At 40.0% G+C, this 26696-nt stretch overlaps 1 long non-coding RNA gene across 2 annotated transcripts; it reads left to right on the plus strand.

Annotated features, from left to right (window-relative positions):
* Nucleotides 1-24962, plus strand: LOC136322981 (uncharacterized). Of its 2 annotated transcripts, none has more exons than XR_010728895.1 (5): nt 1-131; nt 5595-5708; nt 6814-6941; nt 22424-22515; nt 22637-24962. It is a non-coding gene; the product is annotated as an uncharacterized lncRNA (long non-coding RNA). The 2 variants fall into 2 exon arrangements; XR_010728896.1 differs by lacking the exons at nt 22424-22515; nt 22637-24962 and adding exons at nt 17448-17568; nt 18013-18128.
* Nucleotides 24963-26696: the final 1734 nt, after the last annotated feature.

Consider the following 26696-nt stretch of genomic DNA (forward strand, 5'->3'; position numbering starts at 1 on the left):
GGCGCGGCGGAGGTGTGGACCAGAGGGTTTGGTGGGGTGAATCGCGTTTGCCAGTCTCGCTGAGGAGGCTTTTGGGGTCGCCTTGGAGCGCGGCGGTGTTCTGGGGAGCGGCGCACCGGCAGCGCGCTCCGGTAGGGACTCGCCCCGCGCGGTCCGGGTCCGGACCTTCTGCTTTTCGGCCAGTCCCTCCACCCGGCGTCCGGGGCATTGGGCCATCTGCGGTGGTCGGACCGCAGCTTCACTCTCCCCAGAGGACCGCGGTGGGACCATCCCCTCTCGGCGTGGGTGTGCAGTGCACGCTGGAAGTTTCTGGTAGCTGCCTGGACCTCCCTCGGCCCATCTGGTTCCGCGGGAGTAGTTGCTAGGACAGGAGTGGCAGAAAGTGATGGATGAAATGGAAAAGGTTTTGACCCCCCCCCCCACACACACACACACACAGCACCTCAATGGCGTGCTGCACGTTTGTTTGTATTTTGCGTGCCCGGCAAAGCCTTGTGCTAGTTTGTTTTTTTTCCATGAGCTATACATATATGTGTGATCAGACATGGGCACTGCCCAGAAGGAGTTTAGAAAGCTTGTCTTCTGAGTCTAGGCGGGGAGTCAGAAGACCTAACTGCATTTGCAACTATCTCTTTCTCCCCCTGAAGGAATTCCTTTTCTGATCGTTTCTCGCTCCCATCCTACTTCCCCGCCCCCCTCCCGGTTAAGCTTTGACTCCCCTCGCGCCCTTCAGTGACCTTGCCCCATCAGTTAGCCTCTTAATTAGGCGTTTCTCCCAGACCCCTCCAGGAGTCGTGCAGCGCTTAACAGTGAAGATACATTCTGGGACTAGTTCTGAGAAATGCTTGGTAAGGCGATTTGTAGTTGTGTGGCAGTCATAGGGTGTGCTTACACAAACTTGGTACAGCCTACTAAACACCTACCTAGGCTATATAGTACAGTATAGCTTATTGGTCCCACGCTGCCAGCCTGTACAGCATGTTACTGTACGGAACAACTTAGATTAAATCAAGCACAAGAACATAGGATGAACTGAAGATACTTAGTAAATAGAGGATGTATGAAGTGCAGCACTGCTTTACAGCAAACTTTTTTTTTTTAACAAGTAGAAAGCGTATAATCTAAAATAAGGGTAAAAAGTATAGTCTGGTAAATACATAAACCAGTAACGTTTTATAATTATCAAGTATTATGTACTGTACATAATTATATGTGCTCTACTTTTATATGACTGGTAAGAAGATTTGTTTACACCACCATCACCATAAACACATGAATAATGCATGTGTTACAGTGGCTACCATTTCACTAGGGGACAGAAACTTTTCAGCTCCATTATTATCTTATGGGACCATGGTTGTATGTGTAGTTCATTATTGACCCAAATGTGGTTATGTGGCACCTAAACAATCTTACATTGTTGAAGACAAAATTATCTTAATCTCCATATAATAATCTCATTTACTCAACTCTTTATTTCCATTCTTTTTTAAAAACCCCACTAATACTTTCAATAATTTTTGTATGACTAAATATAAAGATTATATATATTTTAATCTTTAAAATATTCTTTCTACCCATATGACCACTGGCATTTGACACTGCTAATACAGTGCACTCATCTTCTTGCACTCTTTAAGGTACTGTGCTGTGATGGTGCTCTCCTGATTTTCCTCCCAGCTTGCCAGATGATACTTAGTTATTCCTATATCGGCATCTCTTCCTCCATTTGTTTCCTAAATATTAGTGTTCTCTAACCCCACCTCCCCATAGTCACAGTGATGAAGCATGTCCTCGACTAGGAATGCTGAGGTCGCCAGTTCAGAGCCCTGGGCTTGCATAGTCAAGGCACGTACAGGAAGCAACTACTACAAGTTGATGCTTCCTGCTTCTTCCCCTTTTTTCTCTCTTCTCTTTGTCTCTAAAAATCGATAAAAATTAAAATAGTCCAAATCCCATGATTGTGGCTTTCACCTTTATGCCAATGACACCCAAATTTAAAACTCCACAATTTTGTAACTACCTACTAGATATGTCCTCCTGATGTCCCATAAGCACTCACAATAGATCCCAAACTGAAATGTCTGTCTTTTCGTTTGTCTTCCAATCCTGAAACCTCTTATACTTTTAAAATTGTGATTCCTGACTCAAAAGGTCACCACTATCTTACCAGGCTCCCAAACAGATCTAAGATACTGGGTCTCCTGTGCTCCTCAGTCCCTCTGTGCCATCAGTCATCATATCCCTTTGATTTTACCACCTTATACTTTCACATTGCTTTCTAGCATTTCAGGATGTTTCATTTTCACCTTGTTGGCTTTCTCTCTGATAGTAGAGTCCCTCATAGTCCCTCACTCTACCTGCCTACTTCTTCATGTAAATCACTTGGCTGGCCCCTTTTGAAACTGCTGAAGTTGCAGCACCTCTGTGGACTCTTCTCCTGAACCTACCATCCTGCCATCTGACTTATGCCAGTCCTTTGCGGTCAGTCCATAGCAATTGTATGTATCTCTAGAACAGTGGTTCTTAACCAGGGGTTACTATGACTCCCAGGAGACATTTTTGGTTGTCACAGTCTGGAGGGGAGGTGGTGATACTGGTATCTAGTTGGTAGAGGCCAGGGATGTTGCCAGCCATCCTACTATGCACTGGACAGTCCTGCTCCAGCAAAGAATAGTTTGGCCCACAGTGTGTCTGTTAGTCCCAAGGGTGAGAAACCCTGCCTAGCATAATATTTTGTTAATCAGTACTTTGATTGTTTTGTTTTCTTTACAGACGGGACTGTTTCTTGTTTTTGCATCCCTAAATCTTAATATACCATCTGTCACATGGCAGAAGTTCAATAAATATTGAAAGAAAGAGGAAAGGAAGTAATTAGGATAAATTTATTAACTCTACAGAGGAGCAGCCAATTTGCTACTGTAGATTACTTGCTAATCTCAGTGATTCCCTTCCTGCTGTCTTTAATTTACATTGCATTGTGGGGATGCCCAAACTTGCTATATAGGTTTTATTCGGCAAACATTGGCCCATATTTTCTTTCTTCAGCATCACTTTAGGCTCTCTTCTATCCAGTTATCTCAGGCATTTAGGAAGGGGTAAAAAGTAATTAATTAGCTAGGGTTCAAAAAAATAAACCAAAGTAAATTATTCAATTGAATTCTTACTAGACATTGGTCAAAACTCTGCAGGCCATAAAACTTCAACTAATAAAGCAGTTGAATTTCAACTACAAGTGAAGCAAAATGATGCAGAAGAATTACAAGGCTTCATGAGGGATTTAGAAAACTGGGAGAAAGATATTAAGCAAAAGGTTATGGAACTAATAAACAGAATGGTGTCCCTGAAGAGGTAACTTTTTTTTTTTTTTTTTTTTTTTGTGTGTGGCAGAGACAGAGAGAGGTTTAGATAGGGACAGACAGAAAGGGAGAGAGATGAGAAACATCAGTTCTTCGTTGAGGTTCCTTAATTGTCCACTGATTGATTTCTCATTTGTGCCTTGACCAGGAGGGGGGCTACAGCAGACCAAGTGACCCCTTGCTCGAGCCAGCGACCTTGGGCTCAAGCTGGTGAGCTTTGTTCAAACCCGATGAGCCCACGCTCAAACTGGCGACCTTGGGGTCTCAAACCTGGGTCATCTGTGTCCCAGTCCGACGTTCTATCCACTGCGCCACCACCTGGTCAGGCAAGAGGTAACTTTCTTGATTAAATTTCTCAAGTAAATGTCTACTTCAGAATCTAGCAACGCTATTTATTTATTTATTTATTTATTTATATTTTTCTGAAGTTGGAAATGGGAAGGCAGTCAGACTCCAGCATGCGCCCGACTGGGATCCACCCGGCATGCCCACCAAGGGGCGATGCTCTACCCATCTGGGGCATCACTCTGTTACAACCAGAGCCATTCTAGCACCTGAGGCAGAGGCCACAGAGCCATCCTCAGCGCCCAGGCCAACCTTGCTCCAATGGAGCCTTGGCTGCAGGAGAGGAAGGAGAGGTGGAGGGGTGGAGAAGCAGATGGGCATTTCTCCTGTGTGCCCTGGCCGGGAATCGAACCCGGGACTCCCACACGCCAGGCCGATGCTCTACCACTGAGCCAACCGGCCGGGGCCTGCAAAGCTATTTATTTTAAAATAAAGCACTTTCCTAAATGGTTTGTGAAAATACTGAAATTGAAGTGATTTGCTTTCTGCCAACATTTTGGAAAATTCTACTTTAAAAAGTCTTTGTGCCCTGGCTAGATAGCTTGGTTGTTTAGAACATTGTCTCTAATCACAAAGGTTGCCAGTTCAATCCCCAGTCAGGGGGCATGCAGGAGCAGATTGATGTTCCTGCCTATCTGTCTGTCTGTCTGTCTCTCTCTCTCTCTCTCTTTCTCCCTCTTTAAAATCAAAAAACAAAAATTGAAAAATAAAAAAATAAACATTTTAAAAAAATTCTTTGAGCCCTGACCGGTTGGCTTAGCGGTAGAGCTTTGACCCAGCATGTAGAAGTCCCAGGTTTGATTCCTGGTCAGGGCACACAGGAGAAGTGCCCATCTGCTTCTCCACCCTTCCCCCTTCCTTCCTCTCTGTCTCTCTGTCTCTCTCTCTTCCCCTCCCACAGCCAAGGCTCCATTGGAGCAAAGTTGCCCCACGTGCTGAGGACGGCTCCATGGCCTCTTCCTCAGGCGCTAGAATGGCTCCGGCAGCAACCCAGTGACGCCCTAGATGGGCGGAGCATCACCCCCTGGTGGGCATGGCGGGTGGATCTCAGTTCAATGCATGCAGGAATTTGTCTGACTGCCTCTCTGCTTCTAACTTTGGAAAAATACAAAAAAACAATCTCTTACTAAAAATTATTCTTTTATCATATAGATGATGAAAAATCTGATGGGGTTCATGAAATGATTTATTACCATGAAAGGAAAGTGAGTCAAAAAAGATTGGGAATTGCTGACATGTATTATATATTTTCTTTGGTAGAGTCAGCTATATTTTGTTATACTCTGGAAGACAGTATAACATGGTTGCTGAAAGCTCCCTAGAGGGGGCATACTGCTGGGTTTCATATCCTGACTTGTCCACTTACTAGCTGAGAGACCTGGAGTGAGTTAACTAACTTCTGTGTTGCAGTTCTTTCAACTGAAAATCATGGGTAATTATACCTATGTCATAGGTTGTTGTTAATGGTGCTTTATAAACGGTTATTGTTTTAAAAACAAGGAAGAAAAAACAGGAAAAATGTTTTTAGAAAAAACTTTTTCTTTGCTGTCGGTTGCTCTTATGTTAGTTTGGGGTTATTTGCAAACTTCACTTACATCTAGCCATAATACCTCACTGCTGATTGTGATTTAGAGGTGGTTTGTAGACTATTTCGATTTGGCTTACTTTATGAGTTCAAAGTGAGATTTTTTAAGTGGTTTGGATCTTGGTTTTCTAAACAATGGTACCTTTTTCTTTGGATGTATTCTTAATAAGAGATAATTTGGGTTGCTTTTATAGGCCTTTAGGTCCTTAGATCATAACAACTTAAGTTCCATTGAGTATATGCATTTTTGTCTTTTAAAAAATATATTCATTTAGTTATGAGCACTGTTCTACTTATGATTTCAGGAAACTATCCTTGATGAACTTGACAAAGAAGAGAGTACCCATGAGTCTCAAGAATCAGTCAGAAGAAGATGGAATTCGTGTAGACTCACAAAGGCCCTTGCTCCAGAAGAGAAGGTACTCTTTTTAGGTTAGCTTTAGGTTCCCTCGGCTAGGCAGTTTATATAGAAAATCATGTGGCTCTCAGGAGTTCTTCAACATAGTTCAGGGGAGTGTTCACACTTTAAGTTATTTTTGGCTTATATCCCTATTGGGAGGCTTTAGTTTAGTAGTTAGGAGTGTATGTTCTGAAACCAGATTACCTGGGTTCAAATCCTGTAACAAGTTCTTTAAATCGCCTGTATTAAGTTTTCTGAAATAAGATTAGTATTAATAAACGTCAATGGGTTATGAATATTAAATGACCTTATATAGAGTTGTTCCAGGGTTTTAGTAATAGACTGAAGAAACTTAAAATCAGTGTGTAACTTCTTCACATGAATATTATATGCCGCTCCTCCATAATACAGGCCATCTGTAGTTACTTTTTAGAATGTTCATGTCCCTAACAAATGCCTCATTAGCCTGACCAGGCGGTGGCACAGTGGATACAGCATTGGACTGGGACTCAGGGGACCCAGGTTCAAGACCCCGAAGTTGTCATCTTGAGTGCAGGCTCATCTGGTTTGAGCAAGGCTCACCAGCTTGAGCCCAAGGTCGCTGGCTTGAGCAAGGGGTTACTCAGTCTGCTGTAGCCCCCTGGTCAAGGCACATATGAGAAAGCAATCACTGAACAACTAAGGTGTCGCAACAAAGAATTGATGCTTCATGTCTCTCTCCCTTCCTGTCTGTCTGTCCCTATCTGTCTCCATCACAAAGAACAACGAAAAAACCCAAATGCCTCATTATATAAATCTAGATATATTGCTTTTCAAAAAGGTGGCACTGTTTTCAGATCAAACTTCATCTTGATATTTTTTTGGTTACGTTTCTGTGGGTTATTGTCAATAAAAAGTATATAATGTTAAGTATTCATTTTTCTGCCAGAATTCTCAGATTATACCCACACTATGTCTGTATAATGAATTTCAGCACTTGAAAAAAGACCATTTTGCTTCATCCTCTCTTTTTTCCTGTCAGCCTTGATCACATAGCTAATGAGTTACTAAGAGATGGGTAATATTAAAAAAATTTGGCTCTGTAATTCTGTGCCAGTGTATATCTGATATATGTGCTTTTTAAGGGCAATAAGTACTTCAAACAAGGAAAATATGATGAAGCAATTGAATGCTACACCAAAGGCATGGATGCCGATCCATATAATCCCGTGTTGCCAACAAACAGAGCATCAGCATACTTTAGAATGAAAAGGTAAGGAATTTCCATCATGTGTTCATATTTTATGTGTATATGGAGAATGATACCTAAAAAAATTTTTCATGATAAAATGTGTGGGAAAGATTGAAACAGTACTACATTTCTTTTTAGCTGCATATTCTTTTTTCTCCTTTTTTAAATTGATTTTAATTTATTGTATTTACATAGATTCAAGTGTCCCACCAAATGCATCCCCCTCCCTCGTGTTTCCCTCAACATCCCCCTTGCCCCCTCCCCCCAAAGCCCTCCTCCCTTCCCTTTAGGATTAGCTTTCCTGCTCTCTATAACGCTGTGTTATGTATATATAATTTCTCCAATCTCTTTCCCTTCTCTGATCCCATCCTCTCATCCCTTTTCTCTCTTTCCGCTTTCCCTCTGGTCCCTTTGATCCCACCTCTGCCTCTATTCCGTTCCTCAGTTCACATTGTTCATTGGATTCCTCAAATTTTGAGTGAGGTCATATGATATTTTTCTTTCTCTGCCTGGCTTATTTCACTTACCATGGTAGTTTCCAGGTCCATCCATGTTGTCACAAATGGTAAGATTTCCTTCTTTTTCATGGCCCCGTAGTAGATATGTACCACAGCTTTTTAATCCACTCATCCACTGACGGACACTTGGGCTGTTTCCAGATCTTGGCTATTGTAAACAATTCAGCTGCATATTCTTATAGCTCATTCTTTCGTACTGAGTTATTTTATTTAAGCCATTTAAAAACATTCAGGTGCTCAACTATGCCTTGTAGTTAGCTCACTTTACTGATGTGTTCCTACTCCAAAAATCAAATAATGATGTTCTTTACCTAATTAGCAAAAGAAAAAAGAAGTTAGCTAGATAAAAAATTTTTAGAAATTAAGTTTCCTCCATTATTTTGAGAAGTTATCTGCTATTTAACCTAGAGAACTTTCATTGTGGTAACTTAAAATATGTTCCAACATTGATCTTTAAGTCATACTGCCTCTTTAAATACATTCTTACTGTTGAAGAACATAAATGAGTTATGGTCTTATCATAAGACGGGAACTGACCTATCATAAGAATTTTTAAGAAAACAAATACTGATCTCACTCATATGTAGAATCTAATGAACAAAATGAACTTAAAAAGCAAAGTAGAAAAGACTCATACATAGAGAGCAGGCAGACAGCTGTTGGGGGTGGGGGCTGGGTGAGGAGGGTGGAGAGATTGAGCAGAAAAGAACCAAAAATAAAAAAAGAGAAAGACTCATGACCTAGACAGCAGTGTGGTGATTCCCTGGGGTGGCGAGGGAGATGGTGGAGGCTACAGGATTAAGGGTGATAAATGATGATGGACGAAGACTTGGGGGATGGTGACACAGTACATTGTACAGTGATGTATTATAGAATTGGGCACCTGAAACCTGTGTAATTACGTTAACCAATGTCACCCCAATAAATTCAATTTTAAAAATAAAGATACATGAGAATGTCCCACAAGAAAAAATATACCATCAAGGAAGATATTCTACTTTTTTTTTTTTGTGAGACAGAGAGAGGGACAGATAGGGACAGATAGACAAGAAGGGAGAGAGATGAGAAGCATTAATTCTTCGTTGTAGCGATTTAGTTGTCCATTGATTGCTTTCTCATATGTGCCTTGACCGTGGGCCTTCAGCAGACCGAGTAACCCCTTGCTCGAGCCAGCGACCTTGGGCTCAAGCTGGTGAGCTTTGCTTGAACCAGATGAGCCCGCGCTCAAGCCGGCGACCTCAGGGTTTCGAACTTGGGTCCTCTGTGTCCCAGTCTGACACTCTGTCCACTGTGCCACTGCTTTGTCAGGCTCTACTGTTTTAATTATAATTTGGAAATAAGAATTTTAGCCCTGGCCAGTTGGCTCAGTGGTAGAGCGTCAGCCTGGTGTGCAGAAGTCCCGGGTTTAATTCCCGGCCAGGGCACACAGAAGAGGCGCCCATCTGCTTCTCCACCCCTCCCCCTCTCCTTCCTCTCTGTCTCTCTCTTCCCCTCCCCCAGCGAGGCTCCATTGGAGCAAAGATGGCCCGGGCGCTAGGGATGGCTCCTTGGCCTCTGCCCCAGGTGCTAGAGTGGCTCTGGTCGCGGCAGAGCATCGCCCCCTGGTGGGCAGAGCGTCACCCCCTGGTGGGCGTGCCCGGTGAATCCCGGTGGGGTGCATGCGGGAGTCTGTCTGACTGTCTATCCCCGTTTCCAGCTTCGGAAAAATACAAAAAAAAAAAAAGAATTTTATTGGTGTTTGAGTTTTTACTATTTTAAATAGCTTATTTTTAGATCTTTGAAATTTATGCTATTAATATTCTGACAAATTAGAATATTTACATTTTATATTTGATATCTATAATATATATAAATGAAGAATTTTAAATAATCTCATATGAACTTATCACACAATTTAAGAACTAGAACGTTATTATTTAACTTTGCCTACTTTTTTTTTTTTTTTCATTTTTCTGAAGCTGGAAACAGGGAGAGACAGTCAGACAGACTCCCGCATGCACCCGACCGGGATCCACCCGGCACACCCACCAGGGGCGATGCTCTGCCCACCAGGGGGCGATGCTCTGCCCATCCTGGGCGTCGCCAGGTTGCGACCAGAGCCACTCTAGCGCCTGAGGCAGAGGCCACAGAGCCATCCCCAGCGCCCGGGCCATCTTTGCTCCAATGGAGCCTTGGCTGCGGGAGGGGAAGAGAGAGACAGAGAGGAAAGCGCGGCGGAGGGGTGGAGAAGCAAATGGGCGCTTCTCCTGTGTGCCCTGGCCGGAATCGAACCTGGGTCCACCGCTCGCTAGGCCGACGCTCTACCGCTGAGCCAACCGGCCAGGGCCTAACTTTGCCTACTTTTGAACTATTAGAATGTATTATACTAATGTAATCTTAAATTTCTCTGAATATTAAATTTTTCAGATTCATTATGTTTTGCATATAGCTGTAGATATCTCATTTTCACTGTTACAGTTTAAAAAAATTTTTTTTTAAGGAATATGCCATTATGTATCAAATCTCCTGTTGCTGAATTGTTTGTTTATTTATTTCTTCCTCTCCTTCCTTTCGGTCTCTCCTTCTCCCTATTCTCTCTACCTCCCACCCCCTTTTCTTTATTTAATTTTTTTTTTATTTATTCATTTTTAGAGAGGAGAGAGAGAGAGAGAGAGAGATGGGGGAGGAGCTGGAAGCATCAACTCCCATATGTGCCTTGACCAGGCAAGCCTAGGGTTTCGAACCGGCGACCTCAGCATTTCCAGGTCGATGCTTTATCCACTGCGCCACCACAGGTCAGGCCCCCTTTTCTTTATTTAAAAAGAGTGATACTATGAACACTGTTTTTTTTTTTAATTTTTAAATTTATTTATTTATTTATTTATTTTTTAATTACTTTATTTATTTATTCATTTTAGAGGAGAGAGAGAGAGAGAGAGAGAGAAGGGGGGAGGAGCAGGAAGCTTCAACTCCCATATGTGCCTTGACCGGGCAAGCCCAGGGTTTTGAACCAGTGACCTCAGCATTCCAGGTCGATGCTTTATCCACTGCGCCACCACAGGTCAGGCCTATGAACACTTTTGTACATGTTTCTTGGTGCTGGGTTTTAGAGTGTGCACATGTTCAACTTTAAATGGTGATGACCAGCCCTGGCCGGTTGACTCAGTTGATAGAGCATCAGTCTGGCATATGACTGATTGTGATTATACCTCACTTCGATTATAAATAAATGTTACAGTAAAATCTAGTATACACATTTTTTTTTTAAGTGAGAGGAGGGAAGATAGTGAGGCCAATGCCCATATGTGTCCTAAATGGGATCCAGAAGGCCACCCGAGATGCTCAAATCAACAGAGCTATATTCAGCACCTGAGGCTGATGAGCTTGGACCATCTGGACCAGCTAAGCCACTGGCTGTGGGAGGGGAAGAGAGACAGAAGGGGGAGAGGGAAGGGGAGAGAAGCAGGAGGTTATTTTTCGTATGTGCCCTGACTGGGAATCAAACATGGGACATCCATATGCCGGGCTGATGCTTTACTACTGGGCTATCTGGCCAGGGCCATCTAGTATACACTTTTTTTTTTTTACAGAGACAGAGAGAGAGTCAGAGAGAGGGATAGTTAGGGACAGACAGGCAGGAACAGAGAGATGAGAAGCATCAATCATTAGTTTTTCATTGCGACACCTTAGTTGTTCATTGATTGCTTTCTCATATGTGCCTTGACCGCGGGTCTTCAGCAGACCGAGTAACCCCCTTGCTCGAGCCAGCGACCTTGGGCTCAAGCTGGTGAGCCTTGCTCAAACTCGATGAGCCCGCGCTTAAGCTGGCGACCTCTGGGTCTCAAACCTGGGTTCTCTGCATCCCAGCCCGACGCTCTGTCCACTGCGCCACCGCCTGGTGAGGCTAGTATACACATTTTAATATAGTTTAAAATTATCCTGTATTTAGGCATATTAATGTTACTGAAGAATGAGTTTTACAGTTCTGGTTCTCTGTTCTTTTACAAAAATTATTTGTACAGCTTTTGATATAACTAAAGAGTATAACATTTGGGCCTATATTTATTAAAATGTGCTTTTAAATTTAAGCTTTGTTTAATACTTAATTAGTAGAATCATGGTTAATGTTGCAAAGTAATAGAGTAGTATACATTTTTTTCTTTTTATTACTGAAGAGAATAACACCATTCTCTAAAACAACCCAAACTAACATTATAAAACATGTATCATGGACTAGATTTTCAACAATTAAAATTATCTTTAATTACTTATATAATAAATGGATGAGTATTCTTGCAGTGTTTCATAAGATTTGAATTCAGCTAATTTTTGCATATGTTTTCATTCTTCTTCATACTTCTTTCCAACATGATAGGGGAATGGATTTTGCAAAGAGAGAAATATGAAAAAGCAATGGAATGCTATACTCGAGGGATAGCAGCAGATGGTGCCAATGCCCTTCTTCCAGCTAACAGAGCAATGGCCTATCTGAAGATTCAGAAGTAGGTATTGATTACATTTAATGCTTTTCAGGTTGAAAATGAAATTTACCATAAATTGGCATATGGCTAAATATTTACTCTTAAGCATTAAAGTTAAAATGAGAGACAGAGAGTGTGTATGTTTGTGTTATAGTACATATTAAGTACATTTAGTTCTTGTAAATGGTTGTCCACTCCCAATAGTCAGGCATTACACAGTTTAACACTTTTTAAATTGCTTTATGCATGTTATTCTGAATTAGTGAATTAAAAATTATTTTTAACCTTAGAATCCTTTGGGCAAAGGCTTCGTGGAAGTACTTTTTTTATATACATTTATATTTTATACACACATACAACAAAAGGAAGTTGCTATCCTTGAAATTGCTAACTAATTATATATGGAACTAAAACTTGGTCCTTGGTCACCAGCTGTTTCTGGACATACTCAGGGTCTCCAGGTTGGGCAGTCAGCAGGATAATATCTGATGGCAGAAACTAGTTCTCATATTTCTTTCTATCTTTTGTAATAATACTTTACATACTAGTGCCAGAATTTTTAGAAAATACTATAAATATCATAAATAGGAATTTTAAACTGTTTTCTGTTATGGACCCCTTTTGGCTACATTGTGAACTTTTCTCAAAATAATTTTTTAATATTTTTACATTTAGGATTATAAAGGAAATCAATTATATTGAAATATAGATTAAAAATATTAAAAATTTTAATATAGGCCCTGGCCAGTTGGCTCAGTGGTAGAGCATCGGCCTGGCATGTAGAGGTCCCAGGTTCGATTCCCGGCCAGGGCACACAGGAGAAGCGCCATCTGCTTCTGCACCCCTCCCCCTCTCCTTCCTCTCTGTCTCTCTCTTCCCCTCCTGCAGCGAGGCTCCATTGGAGCAAAGATGGCCCGGGCGCTGGGGATGGCTCCTTGGCCTCTGCCCCAGGCGCTGGAGTGCTCTGGTCGCAACAGAGCGACACCCTGGAGGGGCAGAGCATTGCCCCCTGGTGGGCAGAGCATCACCCCCTGGTGGGCGTGCCGGGTGAATCCCGGTGGGGCGCATGTGGGAGTCTGTCTGACTGTCTCTCCCCGTTTCCAGCTTCAGAGAAATACAAAAAAAAAAAAAAAATTTTAATATAGTGGTATATATACTTTTTTTTTTTTTTTAATTTTATTTATTTTTTACAGAGACAGAGAGTAAGTCAGAGAGAGGGATAGATAGGGACAGACAGACAGGAACAGAGAGAGATGAGAAGCATCAATCATTAGTTTTTTATTGCGCGTTGCAACACCCTAGTTGTTCATTGATTGCCCTCTCATACGTGCCTTGACCGCGGGCCTTCAGCAGACCGAGTAACACCTTGCTGGAGCCAGCGACCTTGGGTTCAAGTTGGTGGGCTTTTTTTTTCCTCAAACCAGATGAGCCCACGCTCAAGCCGGCGACCTCAGGGTCTCGAACCTGGGTCCTCTGCATCCCAGTCTGACGCTCTATCCACTGCGCCATCGCCTGGTCAGGCGGTATATATACTTTTAACATGCTACATAATGAGACACTACATTTAAAATATAGGCAAGTTAAAGTTAAAATTTTTTTTAAATCATTAATCTAAAGGTTTTAATAAGGACACTAGAATTTGGGTTGATCTTTGACACATCTTCCACATACTGATTAAGTAAAAGAGTGTGGATAAGGAATACTCAGAAAGAAACACTGATGATTATGTGACTAGTGTGGTAACATATGACTTCATTCTTTGGCATCTGAGTGACTACTAGAAATAGAGTTGCCCAGTTGTTGACTTGCTCTGTCAGAGAAGACCCTATTTCATGTCAGTCCATGAAAGAGTTAACCACCCTGATGTAACTCTTTCTCAGACTGGTGCTAAATTTCTGGTGGATCGTCAGTGGTCATCGGCAGGTGAAAATCACTGATCTACAGTTATAATTGAAGGGAAAGTGAAGTTTAATTTAAAAGTTAGTGAAAATAAGAATGTAATATTTTTCGCACCCCAGTTTTTAGATCTCACAGGGAACCCCTGTCAAAGAAGTAAATTTTGGTTATTTAACCTCATTGAAACTAATAGACATAACTAAAGATATACTATTTTGATTAGTCAGAGTGAAGATCATTGTATGTCTCGCTAGATATACAATGAAAATTGGGGTTTTTTGCTATTCAGGAACTGTGAATGATTTAAAAATTGTAAGACCTGAATTCTTAAGTTTGACTAATGTTAAAAATGATCCTTCTAATAGGTAAGAAACTATATCTACATTTATGAGAGCTTTAATTAATTGTAATATTTTATTTTTTTAGTTAATAATCACATTAGTATATTATAGCAAGTTAATGGTATTTTATTTTTTTTTAAATATATACATATATATATATATATATATATATTTTTTTTTTTTTCTTTTTCTTTTTCTGAAGCTGGAAACGAGGAGAGACAGTCAGACAGACTCCCGCATGCGCCCGACCGGGATCCACCCGGCACGCCCACCAGGGGCGACACTTTGCCCACCAGGGGGCGATGCTCTGCCACGACCAGAGCCACTCTAGCACCTGGGACAGAGGCCAAGGAGCCATCCCTAGCGCCCAGGCCATCTCTGCTCCAATGGAGCCTTGGCTGCAGGAGGGGAAGAGAGAGACAGAGAGGAAGGAGGGGGGGTGGAGAAGCAAATGGGCGCTTCTCCTATGTGCCCTGGCCGGGAATCGAACCCGGGTCCCCCGCACGCCAGGCTGACGCTCTACCGCTGAGCCAACCAGCCAGGGCTAAAAAATATTTTTTATTTATTCATTTTAGAGAGGAGAGACAGAGACAGAGACAGAGAGAGAGAAGGGGGGAGGAGCAGGAAGCATCAACTCCCATATGTGCCTTGACCAGGCAAGCCCAGGGTTTTGAACCGGCGACCTCAGTGTTTCCAGGTCGACACTTTATCCACTGCGCCACCACAGGTCAGGCGTTAATGGTATTTTAAATTAAATGACTCTTACTTGTATTTTTTTCTAGTATATCTTTTAGATTCACAATAAGGAAGTTTTCTCCACCACATGGTGACTTTTCAGACATTACAGACTAGATGAGGAATATCAAAAGGGGAAACTTTCCAAACAGGAATTTGAACTGAACTGAGATCTAAAGGGTTTGTCTGTTAGTGAGTGAGAAAACAGGTCAAGTGTCCCACTCACTGGAGGTTCAAAGTCTCAGGGTGGAAAATTTCATAGTAACTTCTGAAGAGTGCAGGTGGTCCATATTTTGGCTGCTATGCAGGGGATAATGGCAAGGACGAGGCTGGAGGGTCAGGCAGGCCCCTGACTTTGTTCTGCAAAGGAGCTTGACTTTATCCTGCAAAGTGTGGGGGCTATACAGGTATCATGAATGGGAGAACGATCAATCAGTCAGGTAGAAAACATATTGGTAAGGGCATAGACATGTACACACAGACATACTCTTTTTCTTGTTGAAAAATGAATTAAAGAATTCATAGATGTTTAAGTTCATTAGAAAATCATATTAAGTTTTGTTTTGAGAGTGGGGGTGGTATTCACTTAGGTCTTAGGGAGAACATAATCACAGGAAATTCTTTTTTTTTTCTTCTTTTCCAAGTGAGAGGAGGGGGGATAAAGAGACAGACTCCCACATGTGTCCTGCCTGGGATCCACACAGCAACCCCCATCTTGGGCCGATGCTCCACCCATATGGGGCCATGCTCAAAACTGAGCTATTTTTAGTGCCTGAGGCTGAGGTTTCATGGAACCATCCTCAGCGCCCAGGGCTGATGCACTCAAACCAGTCGAGCCATGGCTGCAGGAGGGTGGGTGGGAGAGAGAGAGAGAGAGAGAGAAGGTAGATGGGGATGGGTGGAGAGCAGATGGTCGCCTCTCCTGAGTGCCCTGATTGGGAATCAAACCCAGGACATCCTTTGTTGGGCCAGTGCTGTACCACTGAGCCAACTGGCCAGGGCCAGGAGATTGTTTTTTAAAAAAATATTTTTATTATGAAACTTTTCAAACTTCTATAAAAGTAGTATAACAGTCCATGTACCCAGTCATCTAGTTTCAAAAAGCCATACCTAGCCTGGTTATATTTGTTTCAGTTTTTATTCCCCCTAAATTATTGTAAATAGTTGTAAACATACATTTCATCTCTAAAGGATAATTCATAACCACAATACCGTTATCGTGCTGGATAAATTCACAATAATTCATTAATGTCATTTCAATATATAGGAAAGTCTCAGGTTTTTGTGGTTTAGCTCTTAGATCCTTGTGATCATAGAGCAGTACCAAAAAGAATGAATTGATTGTTGGTTGCATGGCTGAGTAGAGTTTATGAAAAGTGTCAGATAATATATTCTCACATATATAATATTATGTGTGGATTGTTTTTCTTTAAGTGATGTGGACTATAGGTAAATATGAAGTTTTATTAGAAAATTAATGCCACTTACGATTGCTAATGTAGTGCATGTGCATATTGAGGGATGGACGGGAGGTAGACTGCCAGCAGTGCTGGTCTTTTGTCTGCCCTGCCCATATTCTACCACCCTAGTGCCACCCTCTCTGACTGTCCCTTAATCTGGTACCCTCTCCCTCCTTAGCAGATGATTCCAAGATTTGGGGACAATATAAAATTTTACAATCACCTTTTCCCTCTAACACAGATTTGGGGGTTGGTAATTGAAATTATATGCATGCTTTTTATATTAGAAACTCAGTTTATATCGTTTTTCTATAGGTTGCTTTTTTCCAGTTGGAATTGTATCATATTTAATAGATATGATGGGGCTGAAACAGACTGCACACAAGCTGTTTTACTAGATGGCTCGTATTCTAAAGCTTTTGCCAAAAGAGGAGCTGCAAGAACACTTTTCGGAAAATTAAATGAGGCCAAACAAGGTGCGACTATTTTTGTAACAACTGGCACCTGTTCCTCCTGATGAGACTCCCAAGTTATAAAGCAGAGATTTGTGTAGCCTTCTCATGGTTCAGGGATACACAACCTAGAGAACATTTTCTTCCGCAGTTTAGATCGTGAATAGGCTTGTAGATGTGAAGAAATGCAGCTTCCATAGGAGGACTGATTATCTTTTGATAGCATAGAACAATCTGGCTAGTTTCCAATCAAAATTAGTGAAAGATTTGAATTATAGCTGAAAAGGAAAAAAGCAAGAAGAAGCAAGAATGATAAGGAAGGGAATCGGCAGCTAGGGATAGAGGATAATATGAGATTTGTAATGATGCACCCCTCTTTTTCTTGATACTAGTTCTTTTACTTTTTCATAATCCTCTTTTTCTTGATACTAGTTCTTTTACTTTTTCATAATCTGACTTTTAAGTATTTATTAGTTTTTTTTGAAGAAGCAACTTGTCTCTATTGTGTATGTTTTGTTTCATTTTTTCTGGTCTTTATTTTCTTCCTTCAACTGTCTTTAGGTTTAATTTGCTGTTTTTCTAAATTCTTCTTAAAGTAGTGAGCCATACTTATATCTTCCAAAAATATATTAAGAATGCTGGTTTGACAAGCTGTTCCTTTTCAGGTGTATTCCACAGTTGGGATGCCAGGTTACATACATTGCATACAGGTATTCATGCAGACGGGTTACAACAAATTGTGTGACTGGTGGTCTTTGGGAGCAATTATGTATGAAATGCTAATAGGTATGTTTTATAATACATTTATGTACATACTAAGTGAATTTCCCTGAGTGCCACTGATTAAACTTATGCAGATGCCATGGGCTAAATTTCAGAACTCTTTTAAATCAATTTCTAATACCCTCTCCCCACTCCCATGTAAAATACACAATGATAGACACTAGTGAGTGCCCCGGGGCTTGGTTTCAGGAAGCAGGTATTTAATTGAACTTCCATGCATCAAAATTGTATCTGCATGGCCTTTCAGGTAAAAGGAGGGAGGGGAATGTTTTAAATCCTTTATTTTATTGACTTCAGTAGGAGTTTTATTATTATAATTTGATGACTGGTGGCATTTTTTATTGTTAAATAGAGCACTAAGGACTACTTTGTTTCTTGTGACACATATAGTAGGTATAGCATATTTGATTATAAAAGCTGACAAAACTTGTTTTCTCTGATACATAGGATACCCACCTTTCTGCTCTGAAATGCCTCAAGAAACATAAAAAAGTGAGGAACTGGAAAGAAACTCTGGTATTTTCCCCAGAGGTGCCAATATCTGAGAAAGCCAAGGATTTAATTCCTAGGTTAGTGGTTAAGACCCAAAAGGAGTTTGTGTATCTTAAAACTTCACAGGTGCCTAAAACACTAAATTGGCCATTTCACTTTTGTGTAAGGGAAAGGACTACCACTGAGATACACAATCAGGGAGATGAATAAGGAAAAGGTGTTTCTGTTTTGTTTTGTTTGTTTTTTAATGCAAATTCTTTTTTTTTTTTTTTTTTTTGTATTTTTCTGAAGCTGAAAACCGGGAGAGACAGACAGACTCCCGCATGCGCCCGACCAGGATCCACCCGGCACGCCCACCAGGGGCGATGCTCTGCCCACCAGGGGGCGATGCTCTGCCCCTCCGGGGTGCCGCTCTGTTGCAACCAGAGCCACTCCAGCACCTGGGGCAGAGGCCACGGAGCCATCCCCAGCGCCCGGGCCATCTCTGCTCCAATGGAGCCTCGCTGCGGGAGGGGAAGAGAGAGACAGAGAGGAAGGAGAGGGGTAGGGGTGGAGAGGCAGATGGGCACTTCTCCTGTGTGCCCTGGCCGGGAATCAAACCCGGGACTTCCGCACGCCAGGCCGACGCTCTACCACTGAGCCAGCCGGCCAGGGCCTAATGCAAATTCTTAAAAGGAAGTATGCAGGAAAAAAAATAACAACAACTAGCAGTTAAGAAGAGGGAAGGAGTGGCCCTGATGGCTGAGCGGTAGAGCGTAGGCCCGGCATGTGGAAGTCCCAGGTTCGATTCCTGCTCAGGGCACAGAGGAGAAGCGTCCATCTGCTTCTCCACCCCTCCCCCTCTCCTTCCTCTCTGTCTCTCTCTTCCCCTCCCGCAGCCAAGACTCCATTGGAGCAGAGTTGGCCTGGGCACTGAGGATGGCACCATGGCCTCCACCTCAGGTGCTAGAATGGCTCCGGTTGCAGCAGAGCCATGCCCCAGAGCGGTGGATCACCGCCTGGTGGGCAGGCTGGGGATCCCTGTTGGACACATACGAAAGTCAGTGTGTCTGCCTCCCTGCCCCCTTCTACTTCAGAAAAATACCAAAAAAAAAAAGAGAGAGAGAGGGAAGGGGTTTTGTATTGTTTCAAAGGTCCCTCCTGTTAGAATGCAATGACCCTATCTATCCCATTAAAGAGGAAAGGAAAAGAAATTGTTAGTAGCAGCTCATGTCACAAAACTTTTTGTATAAAATCTTAGCTAAGCAAGAATCCATTCTGTTTCTCAATTAAGATGAAGTGTTGATCTGTGGTGGGGGCTGGGAGGAATATAATTTGGGACAACCTGTGGGGACGGCCATTGGCAGCACATTATGAAAAATCTCTAAGGTGTGGATGACTTTTGACCCAGCAGTTTTGCTTCTGGGAGTCTTGCTTATGCTGATAATCAGATGAGTGTAGAGATTTAGGTACAGTGTTTATTGTGATCCTATTTTTAGTAATGGAAAATTGAAAATCCTCTAAGTGTTCAACAGTAGTGGACTGGCTAAATAAATTATAATATCTTTATATACAAATTTTAGAAAATGAAATTATGGAAACAATTTTAATGTCTTTGGAAAATTTTCTCAATATATGATATTAAGTGAAAAAAAGAAGCCCTAAAATAGTAACTACAGTGTCAACATAATGTTTTTGTAATTATAATAAAAGACTGGAAGGAAACTGCTCCAAACTGTTTAGTTATCTCTGAATAATTCAATTACAGATGATTTATATTTTCTCCCACATTTGCCACAATAAACAGAGTTAAGTTCAGTAAGCAAAGTGAAATCGTTGAAATACAAATAGAATTCTTTAGATGTAATATGTGTATGATAATTTCTCTGTGTCCATTTTCTAGATCTGGTATTGATTCTGAAAACAATTGGAAATAGTGGAGTAGAAGAAATAAAAGATCATTCTTTTTTTTGAAGGTGTAGACTGGTGGCACATCAGGTACGTTCATAAGCTTTGAATGGGAGAGGGCTGAGTGAAAAATGATTTAGTGATTTATCTCTGATTCTGCTGGATGAAATACAAGAAGTAACTATTACACTGTTATTATGTCAGTTTTCCAGATTACATAAGTGAGTGAGATTATAATGGCTATAGCTAACTGACTAGTTTTAACAGATACATACTTTAAGGGAAAAACCACATGTTGTACACCAGCTTAGATTTTTGTGTCCAGAATTGAAGGCTGTTGGCACAGCCAAGATGTATTTACATTTCACACTATAACCTTTCATTTTTTGTCTGCTTGTTAATATACCATAATTTATCTCTATTAATTTATAAGATACAGTCCCTTTTAAAAATATTTCAATAGATAATTGGATAAAGAAGATGTACTACATATATACTGTGGAATACAGTATAAGAAATAATGACATTGGATCATTTATGACAACATGGATGGAACTTGATAACATTATACTGAGTGAAATAAGTAAATCAGAAAAAACTAAGAACTATATGATTCCATACATAGGTGAGACATAAAAATGAGACTCAGGGACATGGACAAGAGTGTGGTGGTTACCTTGGGGGGTGGACAAGGGAGGAGGGGGGAGGGGAGGGGCACAAAGAAAACCAGATAGAAGGTGATAGAAGACAATTTGACTTTGGGTGATGGGTATGCAACATAATCAAATGTCAAAATAACCTGGAGATGTTTTCTCTGAACCTATGTACCCTGATTGACAATTTTTAATTGTCACCCCATTAAAAATAATTAATAAAAAAATATTGTGGTAAAAGTTAAAGAATACAAATAATTTATAGGAATTTTTTAGAGTTGTTGTGAGCATTGGTTTCTATTCAGTTGAGGACCAAACTGCCTTCAATAGTTGTGATCTATTCTCCACAAAAAGCAGTTTAGAAACAAATCTGATTGTGCCATTTTCTTCTCTCCCTTTGCACTTTGAATAAAATGAAGGATTCTTAACTGCATTTCAGGACTGTCGGGTATGGCTCTTACCTCATTGCTACAGTTTGCATCTTGTGTGATCTTTCCCACTCCTCCGGCCTCACAGTTCTGTCATTTGCTGTTCATTCTGGCTGAAATGCTGTCCTTCCTGCTCCTGCCCCTGCCAAACCAGCTCCTTTCATCCTAAAACAGCTTATGTGTCACTTCATCCCTGTAAATCTTCACCGGAGCTTCTACTGTGGGTTAGGCACTTTGTTAAAATAATAGCTAACTTTATGAGCATTTATTATATGTCTAGCACTTTTCTAAGTATTTTATGTAAATTTCATATCTTCATAATTAACCTTATAAGTAGGTACTATTGTTTTCCTTAAATTACAATTGAGGAAACTGAGGCATAGAGAAATGACTTGCTTCCATGCCATAGCTAGTGAATGATCTAGCTAGAATTACTAGCGAGGATTGGACCGAGACAATTTCATTCTGGAATCATGACTCTTATCTGCTGTGTTGTGTTATACTGTACATACATCGTTGCACTGCACCGAACTATGATTCTCTCCTTTTTACAGTTAGAGGTGTGCTTAGAGACTGCCCGCCCAGTCTCTTGGTTTTAAGACTTGCTTCTTTAAAGTTACTGCTAGTTAATTAAAAGGGATTAGATCTGAGGGCACTAGGATCTGTGGTTCTTTCCACTAAACTGATAGAAATGTGTTAGTAGAAATAATTTAGAATAATTCTAGGGAAAATATATATGATTTTACATAATTTTGTAAACTTATCACTGAATAGATCCAATAAATAGTTGTTGAAAATACAGAAGCAATAAAAATTGATAGCTTCTTTTAACTTCCTATACTTAAAAACTTTGGCATGGAAAGAAGGCATTTTCATAACAATTTTTAACCAAATATCCCTGATTCCCTTAAAATTTATATGACTGAGCAATGTTTGGTTTCAGAGCTCATCACAGATGTAGTTGCTTCAACCTTTGATCCCTTTATTTTCCCAAATGACTTGATTTATGAATCCTCTCCTAGTTTAGTCTATTCTTAAATTATTTAGATAGGCTCCCACCCCCCCACCCGCCGTACTTTAATTATAAAATCTTTTAAGTAAAATATCTTCTGATTTGCTTTCCCTTTCATTAACTCTAGTTTTTCCATTAAAAATAATAGTAACAACAGCATGAGGAACTCTTGGTACAAAGAAATAAGAATTCCAAGTATATGCTCATTTTTAATAAAAAAAATTATACTCAACTGTGGAGTCCATTTAGCTTTTCAAATCCACAGTAACTTTCCTTGGCTCTTCTACTATCTATAGAACAGCATGAAGAATTTTCACATAGAATTATTTTTTGGAAAATTCAGAGTTCAAGAAAACTTACCATGGTCACTCAATACCTTTTTATAGGGAAAGGCCAGCAGCAATCCCTATAGAAACCGAAAGTATTGACGATACTTCAAATTTTGATGACTTTTCTGAATCTGATATTTTACAGTCAGGTAAGGTGATTGACAACCCAACTAACACTATTTAAAAAGCTATGAAATGATGACATTTTCACTAATGAAATTCTTTTGCTTTTGGTTAATCTTTCTATTTTTCTACTGCCAAACACCACAGAACCAGACTACAAATCCAAAGACTGGGTTTTCCACAATTATACATATAAAAGGTCTGAAGGTTTGACTCAGCGTGGCTCTATCCCCACCACATGAAAGCTGGGGAATTAGGAGTGAAGATCACATTCGCCCACAACCAAGAGAACTCAGGCTTGCTTGGCGGCGGTGACAGTATACTGAAATACTCCTGAAGTCGGTGCTTATGACTACAAGAGGAAATTCTACAGGATTAAGATTTCTAAGACTACTATAGGAATTGATTGGCAGTGCCAGCTGTGTTTTTTTTCCTTCATATTTTATTATTTTTGTTAACTTTATTATACAAAGTTACTTGAATAAAATAAATGTACACCCCTTTCTAACTGTACAGCCTGCATGTGTATTAAGGTCCATTCTGCCTGTGTGTGCTGTGGCTTTGTACTGTAACACCTTTGATCAATTCAGGAGAAACATATGTTATTTAAAGCAACATAGGCTAGCCTGTAGATAACGCTGCAGTATTGCTGTTTTACTCTAAATCTTATGGGTCTAGATAATCAATAAAAGCCATCTTCCATAGTTGGTGTTAGAACATTTGCCCTATAGTTTGGACAACTATAGAATACCTCAGAAGACAATTTCTATAATAGATTTAAGAAACCATTTTAAAATTAAGAAATTTTATAAAGGAAATACACTGGTTATTTAAAAAATAGAATTTATTATCATATAACAAACTGCACAGTGGGGAGTGACAAGTGTATAACAAGGAGGAAGTTGAACACCTCACTCAAGCACTCCACTCATACGTTTACTTTGCGTTCAGAAATACTGATGACCTTTATATACATGTCTGTGTACTCACAGGGGAGACGCACTATATTATATAAAATGTAAAGTTGCTTTTCTTGTGACAATAGGACTTCTTTTTTAACTAGAGGCCATGGCATTGTATTAATTTAATTATGGTAAATTGAATATAAGAAGGTGACCATGAAGGCTGCTTGTAGAACTAGTATATTTTTATTAAACTATTTTTTAAATGTCAAACTTCTGATCATGTAAATGGACTTGTAGAGTACAAAGAGCTACTGTATTTACTTTGGTTTTCTAAAACATTGTTATTTATTATGGCTGGTTAACTTGTATTTTTTTGTTGCAAATTTTTCCTTTAATAGTACTTGTATTATTGTACCGTTATTTTCTTATACTCCAAGATCCTGAACAGAGTGGATGTTCACAGCTAAATAGAATTTTACTTTCCTGTGGGACTGCTGTATTCAGACTTGAAGGCCTTTCCTAGAGATCAGCTTATTGAAGGGCAGGGCAGTATTGTTCATGTTTAACCACATGACTGTGGGTGCTCTACCTGGAATGAAGGAGGTAAATACAGGCCAGAGGGCTGGGATTAGAGGATAAGGGAGACGATGTCAGCATCAAATTCTTTGGGTATTTTCCTAATAATTAATCTTTCTAATTCAACATTTTAATTCTAAAATTATTTTCTGCAGTTTGAATTTCTTAATACTTTATCAAAGAATGGCCAGATGTTCATCTTAACTGTTAATAGAATTTTTTAAAAATGTAACAATTATAACCATTATAAGTGATCTTTGATCAAATCTAAAATGATGATTTACTTTTAGGGATATTCTTAATTTGAAAGAATTGTATTGGATTATTATGCAAATTACAAAATTTTTTATAAATGTTGCTGCTAGGTGTAGTTATATATAGTATGTCTCAGTAAGGCCATTCTGGGGACTCCCCCCACCAAATTCCCTTTCCTGCTCCCTCCTTCTTCTCCTCCTCCCCTCCTCTCCTCCCTCTTTCTTCTCCCTCTCAGTCTTTCATTCTAGTATTTGATACTTGTCCCACCTTCTTTTAATAGTTTATCTCCATTTTCTTGTTTAGATCATGTGGCTGTGAGGAGAGAGAACTGTTAAAATACTGGGGTTATCTCAGTTTTACTAACTTGGTTTTTCTAATTATAACCACCTCTAATTTGAAGAAAATCTTTAACTTCTGTTCAATTTTGCTATTTTTCTCACCCCCCTCACCTCTCTTCCTTGTTGAAGGAGTGTTTTGTGAGTGTGATAGCGAATGGGAAATATATGAGGAATTTGCATTTTTCTCTAATTCTAACAATGTAACTATTCTAGTACAGAAAAATATCATTAATTCAAATTGACAGATAAAGGAGCTGAATTATCTAAGTTTACTTTTTGATTGAGGAAGAATAAAGCATTTTTGCTTCCTTCTCCCTCATTCTTGTTCACAGGTAGAACTTAGCAATAGTTCTGATTTCCTGGCAGTGAAAAGGCAGTTCTGGAAGTTTACTTTGTTTAGAGCAGTGGTAGTCAACCTGGTCCCTACCGCCCATTGGTGGGCGTTCCAGCTTTCATAGTGGGTGGTAGTGGAGCAACCAAAGTATAAATAAAAAGGTAGATTTAACTATAGTAAGTTGTTTTATAAAGATTTATTCTGCAAAACTTAGCGAAAATCCGACATAAAGTACTTGGTAAGTAATTATTATTATATGCTTTAACTTGCTGTAATTCTGCTTTATAAATTTTATAAAGTAAAGCTACTTCCCTACTTTATAAATCACCATTACTGTGGAACTGGTGGGCGGTTAGAAAATTTTACTACTAACAGAGATACAAAAGTGGGCGGTAGGTGTAAAAAGGTTGACTACCCCTGGTTTAGAGTCTCATTTTCCGTGGAGTTCACAAAGTGAGTCACAATCTTTGGGGTTTCCTCATCAAAAGCATTTCTTAAATGCCCATCTATAAGCAATTAAAGACTGTATCTGCCCTTTGGAAGCTAAGAATTTGATTCATGATGTAAGTTAGCTAGGTAATTTGTGAAGTACCCTTGAGACTGAATTTTGTCTTTTGTACATTTGCTATAGTTCAGGTGAACTATTTAAATGACAGAACCCTATCTACTCAACTGGGCATAGTGATGTTTTTTTTTAAAGTAGATTCTATTTTGAACTAAAGAGTTTTGTTAAAAATTGTGTTTTTATGGAGAAAAGAAAGCCTCTTCAATAAATGGTGCTGGGAAAACTGGAAAGCCACATGCAAAAGAATGAAACTGGACTACAGTCTATCCCCCTGTACTAAAATTAACTCAAAATGGATCAAAGATCTAAACATAAGACCTGAAACAATTAAGTACATAGAAGACAGGTACTAAACTCATAGACCTGGGTTTTAAAGAGCATTTTATCAATTTGACTCCAATGGCAAGAGAAGTGAAGGCAAAAATTAATGAATGGGACTACATCAGATTAAGAAGTTTTTGCTCAGCAAGAGAAACTGATAACAAAATAAACAGACAGCCAACTAAATGGGAAATGATATTTTCAAACAACAGCTCAGATAAGGGCCTAATATCCAAAATATACAAAGAATTCATCAAACTCAACAACAAACAATCCAATAAAAAAAATGGGAAGAGGACATGAACAGACACTTCTCCCAGGAAGAAATACAAATGGCCAACAGATATATGAAAAGATGCTCATCTTTGTTAGTTATTAGAGAAATGCAAATCAAAACTGCAATGAGATACCACCTCACACCTGTTAGATTAGCTATTATTAACAAGACAGGTAATAGCAAATGTTGGAGAGGCTGTGGAGAAAAAGGAACCCTCATCCACTGTTGGTGGGAATGTAAAGTAGTACAACCATTATGGAAGAAAGTATGGTGGTTCCTCAAAAAACTGAAAATAGAATTACCTTATGACCCAGCAATCCTTCTACTGGGTATATACCCCCAAAACTCAGAAACATTGATACGTAAAAACACATGCAGCCCCATGTGTTCATTGCAGCATTGTTCACAGTGGCCAGGACATGGAAACAACCAAAAAGCCCGTCAATAGATGACTGGATAAAGAAGATGTGGCACATATACACTATGGAATACTACTCAGCCATAAGAAATGATGACATCGGATCATTTACAGCAAAATGGTGGGATCTTGATAACATTATACGAAGTGAAATAAGTAAATCAGAAAAAAACAGGAACTGCATTATTCCATACGTAGGTGGGACTTAAAAGTGAAAC

This window comes from Saccopteryx bilineata, chromosome 2, assembly GCF_036850765.1.
Source record: "Saccopteryx bilineata isolate mSacBil1 chromosome 2, mSacBil1_pri_phased_curated, whole genome shotgun sequence".
Classification (NCBI taxonomy): Eukaryota; Metazoa; Chordata; class Mammalia; order Chiroptera; family Emballonuridae; genus Saccopteryx; species Saccopteryx bilineata.